At 42.0% G+C, this 12,294-nt stretch overlaps 1 long non-coding RNA gene across 2 annotated transcripts in view; it reads left to right on the top strand.

Annotated features, from left to right (window-relative positions):
- Nucleotides 1–12,294, top strand: part of LOC107146242 — a 126,571-nt gene that overhangs the window by 75,744 nt on the left and 38,533 nt on the right. The gene's annotated exons all lie outside the window — the stretch shown is intronic.

The following is a 12,294-nucleotide window of genomic DNA, read 5'->3' as shown; positions in this document are numbered from 1 at the left end:
AAAATTCTGGCGAATCGGATACAAAAACATATCAAAAAAATTGTGCACCATGATCAAGTAGGATTCATCCCTGGGATGCAAGGCTGGTTCAATATACGGAAATCAATAAATGTTATTCACCACATCAATAGACTTAAAAATAAGAACCATATGATCATCTCGATAGATGCGGAAAAAGCATTCGACAAAGTACAGCATCCCTTTATGTTCAAAACTCTAGAAAAACTAGGGATAACAGGAACATACCTCAATATTGTAAAAGCAATCTATGCTAAGCCTCAGGCTAGCATCATTCTGAATGGAGAAAAACTGAAGGCATTCCCTCTAAAATCTGGAACAAGACAGGGATGCCCTCTCTCACCACTTCTGTTCAACATAGTTCTCGAAACACTGGCCAGAGCAATTAGACAGACGAAAGAAATTAAAGCTTCAAAATAGGAAAAGAAGAACTTAAATTATCACTATTTGCAGATGATCATGATTCTATACCTAGCAGACCCAAAAGGCTCTACAAAGAAACTATTAGAGCTATTAAATGAATTCAGCAAAGTGGCAGGATATAAAATCAACACGCATAAATCAAAGGCATTCCTGTATATCAGCGATAAATCCTCTGAAAATGGAAATGAGGACAACCACTCCATTCACAATATCCTCTAAAAAAATAAAATACTTGGGAATCAACCTAACAAAAGAGGTGAAAGACTTATACAATGAAAACTACAGAACCCTAAAGAGAGAAATAGAAGAAGATCTTAGAAGATGGAAAAATATACCCTGTTCATGGATAGGCAGAACTAACATCATCAAAATGGCGATATTACCAAAAGTTCTCTATAGGATTTAATGCAATGCCAATCAAAATCCCAACAGCATTTTTTGTAGAAATAGATAAAGCAATCATGAAATTCATATGGAAAAAATAAAAGACCCAGAATAGCAAAAACAACTCTAAGCAGGAAGTGTGAATCAGGCGGTATAGCGATACCAGACTTCAAACTATACTTCAGAGCAATAGTAAGAAAAACAGCATGGTACTGGTACCAAAACAGGCGGGTGGACCAATGGTACAGAATAGAGGACACAGAAACCAATCCACAAAATTACAACTATCTTATATTTGATAAAGGGGTTAAAAGCATGCAATGGAGGAAGGATAGCATCTTCAACAAATGGTGCTGGGAAAACTGGAAATCCATATGCAACAAAATGAAACTGAATCCCTTTCTCTCGCCATGCACAAAAGTTAACTCAAAATGGATCAAGGAGCTTGATATCAAATCAAAGACACAGCGTCTGATAGAAGAAAAAGTTGGCTACGATCTACATACTGTGGGGTCGGGCTCCAAATTCCTCAATAGGACACCCATAGCACAAGAGTTAATAACTAGAATCAACAAATGGGACTTACTCAAACTAAAAAGTTTTTTCTCAGCAAAAGAAACAATAAGAGAGGTAAATAGGGAGCCTACATCCTGGGAACAAATCTTTACTCCTCACACTTCAGATAGAGCCCTAATATCCAGAGCATACAAAGAACTCAAAAAATTAAACAATAAGAAAACAAATAACCCCATCAACAAATGGGCCAAGGACCTGAACAGACACTTCTCAGGGGAGGACATACAATCAATCAACAAGTACATGAAAAAATGCTCACCATCTCTAGCAGTCAGAGAAACGCAAATCAAAACCACCCTAAGATACCATCTCACTCCAGTGAGATTGGCAGCCATTATGAAGTCAAACAACAACAAGTGCTGGTGAGGATGTGGGGGAAAGGGTACACTTATACATTGCTGGTGGGACTGCAAATTGGTGCGGCCAATTTGGAAAGCAGTATGGAGATTTCTTGCAATTTAATCCTTTTTGATAATGGTAAGATAATATAACAATGACAGTACAACCAACAATAACCCTGACTAGTACTTAGGGGAATAGCTATTTGGTTGAGCACATGAAGGTGCAATTTCCCTGGTTGACAGTGGAGTCCACACTGAAGCATCATGCCATGCACCAAATTCCAAAAAATGACTTTGTGTGAGGTCAATGAGAAACATTCCTTCCAAAATGAATAGCAGTTGGTTCTGATGTGATTTAAGGAATATTTGTTTTAGTAGCACTAAATTTCTCTGTCCTTACATCCACAGTGGAATTGTACTCTGGGCTAAAAATGGGAACATATGGTATGAAGAATAACCTTTGTGCTGCTTCTGAGTGCCAGATATAACTTAGAAGGCATAATTTAGTAAGCCAAACTCAGAAAGTCTTTTGTGGGAGCTAAAGAGAAAAACAAGAAAAGTGATGGGGAATCTCATGAAAATCAAAGGTAGATCAGCAGAGTAGAGGAAGGGGAGTAGGGAATGAAAAGGGGAAATACTGGGGGATGATATTGGCCAAGTTAGATTGTTAAATTTTGTGCATGTATGAATATGCAACAATGAATCCCACTATTATGTACAGCTATAAAACATCAGTAAAGAATATGGGAGCAAATGTTCTTTCCAATATAACAAAAATCATATATTTAGACATAGAATCCTAAAATTTATAAGAGACACCTCACTGCTGAAGGCAAAAAATTGGTAGATTTCCCAGTAGAAGTGAAAAGTGCTCCCAGTAAGCATTTATGATTGTAGCCCAGGTTCCAGCCACTGGGACATGGGGTATTCCCTGAGGACTGGGCTTGAACCCAGTTTCTCTAAGAGATTCAGAGATGGAGCTGAGATCTTGGAACAGATACTAGGAGGGAGGGAGGAACAGAAACTCTGGGGGTTAGGAATGAGCTAAGATCCTTGCTAACCCTTTAAACTTAATTGCTGGGCTGAGTGGGATTCATAGTGATGGGTGTGTGGGCACTAAACAGTTCTGGTGGGGCTATACCTAGTGGATAATTTATACAGTTTATCCTGTTGGTATCCCCTTTTTGTGTGTCCAGGCTCTGCATCTTAGATTCAGTTTTCTGTTTTTTTAAATTTTTTTAGTTGTAGATGGACACATTTATTTATCTTTATGTGGTGTTGAGGATCGAACCCAGGGCCTCACACATGCAAGGCAGGTGCTCTACCACTGAGCTACGGCCCCAGTCCCGTAGATTCAGTTTTTGATGGAGCGAAAAGATGAGTTTGGACAGATTTTCATTTTATAACATGATCTCTCTGCCTTGCCTAGCCCCATGCCATCAACCCCAAGGGTCTCTCTCTCTCTCTCTCTTTCTCCCTTTCTCCTTTCCTTCATCTCCCTAATGCCATACCCCTTCTTCTCCCTGTCTCTCACTCTCTAGTTTATGGATATTTTTATGGGATCATGAAACTTTTATGTATGATTCTCCAGTCTTAGGGTAGGCAGTTCTTTTTTGCTTTTGACAAAGAAGGATTGAGGGATTTTAGAGGACTGGATTTTATAATAGGTTTGCAGATGTTTTGGTTTAAATTTTGTGCTTGTTTTGCCAATTTCTTTATGAGCTTTTAATGATTACTTTTCTTTTTTGGAGTGAGCTGAGATATAAATAAATAAAATAAATAAAAAGATATATTCTCAAGAAAGAAACTCATCTATCTCAAATGCAGTACCCGCTGAAGCTCTTCCTACGGAGTCTGATTCCCCTGAGGAGAGTGAAATGAAGAAGAAAGCAGACCTATGCAAAATGGCAGAAAGTCTTTGCAGGGGCACAGGACACAGTGCAGGGAGGTGCCCTGGGATGTGGCCAGCTTATTATTTGATGAGGATAACTGCAGATTAAAGCCAGACTTTGTTCCCCCAAAGTCACACACTTAGTATAGGCATCTGTGCCCTAAATTGGGTCCATAGATTTCCCTCTGCAATTATCTTGTTGGGTTTCTAAAACCCAGAGTGAACATAATAATTAGAAGGACTTAGTAATTATAAAGGATGTTGAAAGTGTTGCTGTGTCATGTCGTTCATGTGTTCATTCACTCATAACTCAACATACCCTTTCTCATCATATTCTGTGTGCCAGATACAGAGCATGCAGAGATAAATGGGATGGGGGAGTGTCCTCCCTTATTTATTTTTCTTTCTTTTTTTTTTTGTGGTGCTGAGGATTGAACCCAGGGCTTTGTACATATGAGACAAGCACTCTACCAACTGAGCTCTGTCCCTAGCCCTCTAGTGGTGCCCTTTCTTAGGAAGGGTTCTAGGTCTAATGGAACAGGTAGAGATGTGAGTGGCCAGTGAAAACTTCGAGGTAATGGAAATCCTAAGTTTTTTGGAAAGGGGAAGGCTCAGAGGTGATATTTGCAAAACATCTTGAGGTTTGCTAGATGGGAAAGCTGTGGAGAGAAAAGAGCTATCACTTCTAGAGATGGTGTGTAGTGTAGGAAATGACTCATTGGGGGCTAGAATAAGGGAAGAAGGTTAGGGGGATGTCAGAGGATGATGCAGCAAATGTTCATAGATACTGTAATGCTTGAAGATTTGCAGTGACATTTTGTCCTCTTTGGTTTGAGGCTGTTTCCTATATTAAAATACAGCAAGGTCTTGCTGCACACATGTCAACAATTTATACCTCAGGGATAATACATCCATCAGATTCTACTTTGAGGCAGGATATGATAGATTCAAAGTTGAGTAAAGCTGAAGGATGTATTGCAGGTGGTTCCTCAGGAAGCAGACACAGATGGTTTACTGGAAAGGGACCTCCATAATTGGAAAAGGAGAGGAAGTACTATGAGGTAGCACTGGGGACTCCATGGTCTCTGCTGGCCCACCTCAGCCCCATTGTGTGTTGGAGAAGTGCTCCAGGAGTGGGAGGGATCAGACCTTGTGCTCCCATTTGTCTGGCATCTACTCAGGAAGTGTGCTCATGACATCTATGTTTGGGGGTGGGGGGTGCCTGCAGGGGAGGCTGTCAAGAGACCTTGTCTCTGAAAATGGGCCTCAAGTCCTTCTGCAAGTAGGGTCTGAGAGACATGTTTCTGTGTGTCGTTCAGATGAGAAACCACATGGTGAGGAACAATGATATCAGGAAAGAAGGGAAGACAAAGTTGAGCTCACCCATAACTGACTCTAGGTTTCTATCACCTCTGATACAGTGACTATGCCAGTTGTCCTCTGTTGGATTTCTTTGAGAGTCTGTTTCTGTGACATGTACTCTGAGGGCTTGCTCATTTCACAAGTGATGTCTGCACTCAAAGAGAAGCTTCCAGAACTACAAATCTGCAAGAAAGGCCTAGCACATACAAATTTAGCAGCAATCTCAGACATGAGGCAGGTGATTTCCCTAGAGGAGGTAATCCATGACTTCTGAGGACCCATGCCCCAGACCCATGTGAGAACTGGATCTGGAGCAAAGAGCCAACAGTAACAGAGAGACCAGTGACAGCACACGGTTCTGATCATGATCCTTCCGTCCCTGAGAAGGGCAATTTCCTTCATGGAAAAAAAAAAAAAAGCAAGCAAGAGTAAAAGAATTAAGTGGATGCCATTTAGAAATGGATGTAAACATGTCATGAGGGGGTCTTCTTTCACTGGGTGAGTCTGGAGTGTTCCACAGCCCACCTGATTGGCAACTTTCCTGAGACCATCCCTCACCCAGGTGCCTGTGGTCCTGTCCCTGAGACCCCCTCCCCCCAGTGCCCCTTGCCCTTCCCAGCCAGACCTGGAACACTGGCTTCCTGTCTGGGGGCTTTGCCCATGACTTCTTCCTCTTTTTGTGCAGGTCTCTGCCCAGAACCTGGCCCAGAGGAGCCAGTTGTTGCAATGAAATGAAAAAGGCTAGTGGTGGCTATAATCAACTTACATGAGTGACAGAAAACCACTTAAAAGTCCTATTATTCAGTCCAGGGTTACATACCAGTCACCCAACTTTCCCCAAGTTTTAGGCCAGAAAACATGAGTGTAGACAGGATGAAAGCTGATGGAACACCACATATTAGAAAGGGCAAGTAGGCTACTATGTGGAATAATCTGTGTGTGTCTGCATTACAGGGCAAGATTGGGATTAGAGCCTAGATGTGGACATGTTTTTATCCCTGCCCCAAGTCTTTGTTCTTAATATTATTCTTGTGCAAGAGTAAAATTAATTGGTTAAAGTTTTGCAGATCTACTTATCATGTGTTATGCTTACATCAGACACATCCCAACATGAGTGACTCCTATTCTGTTTGTGGTTTTAACCTACTTATAAGTTAACTCATTTATAATTTATTGTGAAGTATCTTTTAAATAGAGTATATAAACATGTAGGTATTTTGTAAAGAACATTGATAATATTAAAAATGAACAATAATAGCCCCTATAGAATTTCCTATGCAATATCCTTAATAATCCTGTGTGGGCCTCACCAGGGCATTCTTGTTGTCCCTTCCACCCCAACTCCAACCCTATACTGGGCTGGATTTCATGTAACTATATTTCTTTGCTTTATATTTGAATTTCATATGTATACCTTTCAAAAACAGTATATTGCTTAAGTTAGCCTAATAAGTTAAATTTTATGTGAAATCACACTATGTGCATTCTGGTTTTTTTGCACTCAATAATATGTTTTTGAGATTTATCTTTATGAATGTAACTAATTCATTTATTTTTTGAGTCATTGATGCTCTCTTGTTAGTTTTCTTCCTTAATATGTGGCGTTCACTTGCTCTATAATACTTCACATATGCCACTGTTTGTTTATTAGTTTTATTCTGAAGCCCTGTTGGACTGTTTCCTTCCTTCTCTCACTCTGATTGGGCAGAATTCTATTCCACACACTCTGAAGTCCCCTCAGTACGAGTGTTTATCAAGTAGAATAACCATGTTGTAGAATCTGTACATGATCAATGTTACTAGATTTTGTTGAATTGATTCCCAAAGGGGCTGGACCAAATTACCCCCTAGTCAGAAGTGAATTGAGGTCTCCACTGCTCCACATCTTCATCAATCAGATTTTTTTTTTTTTACTATTTTGCCAGCTTGATAGTTCAAAGTGGCACTGGGCTGTGGTTCTAGTTCACATTTCTCTCCTTACTAATGATCCCCTTGAGGATTACTGGAGAGAGAGACAGAGTGGCTGCCATTGTCTGGGTCCAATTCTGTAAAAGGAGTAGAAGTAGGAGTGGGAGGTGGGGTGGGAACATGGACTGATTCAGTGCATGTTCTTTCTGCTTTTTCATACTGTTTGTATTGGCTCAAGTTTAGTCTCTGAAGAATGACCTCCATTCTGACTTGTTCTAGGGATTTCTGTTTTCCAGTAACTGTCTATGAAAAATCTGGAACCTCAGGAGTTATGATTTTTCTTTAGGAAGAAAATGAGTTCTTATTTCTACACAGAAAATCCTCCCAACAGTGAACAGTGGTGCGAGAGGTCTATGGGGCACTAAGACTGCATGAACTTGAAGCACAAGCAGTGTATGTATGTGTGGGGGGGTGTGGGGGGAATTCCTAGCAACGCAGACCTTTGAACAGGAAAGGAACTGAGCTATGAACTTCTGTAGCCTCCTTACCTGATGCCTGAAGTCATTCATTTCTCCACCCTCCCTGCTTCTCTGACCTGATGGGCCATGGGATCACTCTGACTGGGCACCTTATTTTCTTATCAAGTTATCTCTACTGAATTTGCAAATATTTAATGCTGATATTCCAGCTAGGTAGGAGTTGGTGGGAAGGGTCTTATTTTACAAAATTGTACTGAGAGATTCTGCTAAGGTATGTGAACTCTGACACTGTGATAGGTACTTGAAAGACAGGACAGTTGTTCCTTGGTATCCACCGAGAATATGTTCCAGTACCCTCTGAAGAGGCTCAAATCTGCTTGTAAAATGGTGGAGTACTTGCATATAACATATGTACCTCCTCCCCTATACTTTATTTTTTAGAAGTAAATTTATTTTTAACGGATATGCAAAAACTCAGAAATGGCATCTACTAATGGAGTGATGTTTTGATATATGTAGACCTTGTGTCAATAGTTAAACATTTCTATCTTCTTGATAATTCTCATTTATGGCAAAAACGCTCAAAATTCTTTCTTTTATCTTTTTGAGATATATCATACACAGTTGCCATCTATAATTAACCTACTGTGCAACAGCAAACCAGAACTTCTGTTCCTACCTAGCTGCAACTTAGTAATCATTGGCCACCGTTTCTCTGTCCCTCCCTCCTGCTATCCCTCACCCATCATCTCTAAATGTCTCAAACTACCTAATATAATGTAAAAGTTGTGTACATAGTTGTTACACAGTATTGTTTAGGGAATAATGACAAGAAAACATCTATACATGTTCACTACAGATGCAATCCCCAAATTCTTTGTCTGCAACTGGTTGAATATGAGGATACAGAACTGACCTATAAGAAGGCCTGGCTAAAGCTACTGTAAATCAAAGCCATGTTTTCAACAAATATTTATGACTTATTAACATTCTAAGGACTGGGCACACAGTGATGGATAGAAAGTTTCTTGCATCCTGAAGTTTTCTGGTGGGGACAATGACCCATTGTAAATACATGATTTATGATAGTGATTGACAAGAAGGATGAAGCCAGGAAGTATGACAGGACACCAGCAGGGAGAAAGGCAGCTGCAGATCAAAAGGGAAGGCAGAGAACATTCAGGGCAAGTGCCCCTGGGCACAAACTCCATGTGTTCAGGCAGCCAGAGAAGCCCATGGCTACTGTGCGGATGGAGGATGGTAGTCTCAGAGATGCTCCAGCTCCATGTGTCCTTAGCTACCAGCATGATGGAGAGAGCTCTCTGCTCTCACCCTATATCAACCTTCTGTGATTGGAATAAAAATTAAGCTCTGTAAGTGCTCCCCACACCACATCCACCTGAAAGTAGATGCCGGAGAAGAGGAGAAACGTCCTCCCTCGCCCTGAGCAGGAAGTCAACTCACCACACCTGCCACGGAGCACCCAGCTCCCATCCCCAGTCCCTGATGGCATCCCAACAGAGGGACCCCACACCACTCTAGACCCCAGGATGCTGTGCCTGTCACTCTAGGGCTATCACCTGCCTCTCTGCCTCTCTAATGGTCCTCTGGTTATGGTCTCCACCTAAGGGAAGGATGTCCCATGAGACATGTTTACACCTGGACACTTTCCACAGTGTGATACTCATGTGTGCCTTGTGTGCCTCAATGGAAATAAAATTAAGGGCTTGTTTGTATTTTCAAAAAAATTCTTTGGATTGCATCCTGATACCTGTATGGTGGGCACTGGAATATTATTGCTGACTGTATATTCAGTAAGGGAAATTTCATTAATATAAGGATCTTAAAGATGTTGAACTAGAACAAAGTAATAATGAAATACTTTCCCCAAACCATTTCAAACTCTACCTGGACAGTGTCTCTCTTCCGATTTGGAATGGCTTTAGTTGAAGATGGTATTGGCATTGGTCTTTGTGTTCCGCATCTCCAGCAAAAGGGCTGATGTACATACATATTGAAGGAGAGAGAGAGGTGGGGCAAGAGGGAGAAACATAAGAGGGAGGGGGAAGAAAATCAAGAGGGGAAGAGAAGCAAGCAAGCAAGAACTATACTTACTATGTTCTTTCTCAGAAAGTACCTGGCAAGCTGAAAGAAGCTCATGTGCCAATGTTTGAAAGTTATAAATAGGGTTATTTGGGAATGACTCACATGAATCAGTGCAAATGCCAAATTTGGGAAGCAGTTCAGGGAGAGAGTAGGGGCACAGTGTGCTATTCTTAGGGCAGGTGACCCTTCCCTTATCTTCTGTACAAAGGAGAGGGCCTTGGAAGAGTGCAGATAGGAGAGCACAAGAGGACACACTGTCAGGCCAGATGTGGCAGTAATTTGCAGAGAAAATCCCTCCATGCATTTAGCTATGTACTGCATTTGGAAAGCAGCTATTCTTCTTAGTGGGAATTATCAGCTGGGTGGAGACATAGGTGGGAGCTGGACGGAGGGTAGAATTAGAAGTCACTGATGTAGGCGATCCTTTTAATTTGATGAAGGAGAGAGTGAGGTTTGGTCCTTCATTCTTTTTCCTACACTACAGCCACCTCTCACACAGTACACTTCTGAAATACTGTTCACTGAGATTCTTCCAGCCTGGCCACGGGTACGCGTGCATTCTCCAAAGCATCTTAACGTGGGAGCATAGAATGTCTGCACCAGCTGCTCCCTAGCTTCTTTACAACGGTGAGAGGTTCAACTCGGAGCTGCTCCACTCTTGCCAGAAATACCAGAAAGAAAGTTCCAGGAGATGGCAGGCTTCCTGCTTTTGGTTAGGTTCATACTGTTCATTTTGTGCTGAGATTAAATCCTATCATCAAAGAGCTCTGGAGGGACCATATGCTTTCTTTTCCTGTAGTTCCATCTTTGAATGCTCCTAACATGCAGGTAGACATTGCAGACATTCTAGAAGACAAATCAGTTGTATGCATTATGGTCCTCGTCATGGCATTGGCTAGCCTGTCTGATTATGTCATTCTGTGATCTCAGCATAAAGACCAGGGGAAGAACCTCTCTGACTTCCATGTTTAACTTGCTGGGTTTCTTCTTAGACAAGTTAGTATTTGTGTCACAGATGTGGTAAACTGTATGGCTAATCCTGTGGCTTCAGTGCTCTGGCTGCTCTATTTCGCAGCACAAGGTGTCCCTCTTTCTTGTGCTATATCCCCCCCTGTGGTCTTCCCTATTTTTCCTCTGCCCTGGCTGTTATGAGTACTCATGAGGGCTATGAATTCATCTTGAGCCACTCTCTTAATGATGGGAAGGTTTCCCCACAAGCCTTTGCCTTTCCCTGCCTCCTCCTCTCTCTTTCTTACAGCCAGACTTCAGGGAGCTCACTTTCTCCCTTGGTAAGAAAGATCCTTTGAGCTCCCCACACTTTTAACTGCCTTTGATCTAGTATGGGGCAATTGATAGACTGTGATTTGGAATTCAACAATTCACAGACTCACTCCTAGGTTAGCTGCTTCTTAGCTGGGGAACTTTGGATTGTGGTTTGGCTTCTCTGAGCCTTAAATTTTCTAGTCTGTCAAGTAAGGCGGACTTATCCTTCCAAAGACTAAGGTAGGGAAAAGCAGTCACCCCATGGTTGATCTGTTATGTTTGTGCTAGCAATGACAATTACCTTGTCAATCAATTTCAAGACTATACCCTTTGGCAGTAATCAGAACCTACTTGTCCCAAGATCTGCTCCTTAGAATTCAAAACAAAACAAAATAAAATCAGAAACCTCCATCTACTTCCTTCCAGCAGATGGCCATCTCGGACCAGGAATCCCTGCCTGCTGCTTGGAAACTGCTGTCTTTTAAAGAGATTTGTCCAAGAAAATTCATTTAACAAAAAAAGTTGTATATTATTCTTTGTGAAGAATGTGTGTCACAAGCACTTTCTCTCAGGCAACTGAGATTTGGGGACTTCTCCCTGGTTTTTGCAAAATATCTGTGACACTCATTGAGGTCAAACTCCTCTGGTTTTTCTGTTGCATTGCCAAGTTTCAGGGCATACACCCACGTCTGCAGAAAGTCACCTAGAGGGAAATTTTACCTAAGGTTCTTTAAGACGTATCTTTCTTTTGTTCATCCTGATTGTTATCTTGTCATTTTCTGAGGAAGAACAGTCTTTGGTTATGGTGACAGCTGTGTTAGGTTCACCAGGTGGGGAAGGGGTTGGGTCACTTTCCAGAGAGAAAACAGAGAACATCTGGTGCTGACATGCCAATAAATCTGCACTTAGCTGCCATGAAAAATCTGGGGATGGGGAGTGGGCTTTGGGGAGACGTTTGCTGGCTCACGTAGCTGGAAGAAAGGAGAAGCCCAGGGAATAGGGCTCCTTTCTGGATGGATAGAACTACAGGTCTTAGAGCTGCCCTCCTCTCCTCTTCTCCCTTCTCTTCTTCCACCCCTTTGTCCCCACCCTCATCTCTTTCTCTACCCACTCATTTACTATCCATCACTCTTCTTATCTTGGTGCAGTGGTAGCCAGATAAATGGATCTCCCAGTGTGGTGCAGTTTATAAGGGGAATTTCACCTGAGGAACATGTTCTGTTCACATCGTGTTTCCTTCATACTCGGGATTTACCCATCCTGTGTTCTCTGCAGAGCAAGGGGCCCCCAACCACAGAATTGCCTGCCCTTGCTATCTGTCACCTGAAATGTGCATGGCCTGCCATGTCATCTGAGCTGCATAGGCTGGTCCAGCTTTCACAAAGGGAAATAGACTCTGTCTCTTATCAACGTGTATGTGTGTAGGGGGAGTGGGGGGGGTTGAGGTTGGGATCAGACCAAACCCCAGAGGGAACTGCAGAAGCCCCACAGTTCCCAACTCCATCATACACATAAGAAATACCAGCTGTCTTCCCCCCACAGT

The sequence above is a fragment of the Marmota marmota genome, unplaced genomic scaffold, assembly GCF_001458135.2.
Source record: "Marmota marmota marmota unplaced genomic scaffold, marMar, whole genome shotgun sequence".
Lineage (NCBI taxonomy): Eukaryota > Metazoa > Chordata > Mammalia > Rodentia > Sciuridae > Marmota > Marmota marmota.
The sequence above is the reverse complement of the archived record's forward strand: the minus strand, read 5'-3'. Positions and strand labels throughout refer to the sequence as shown.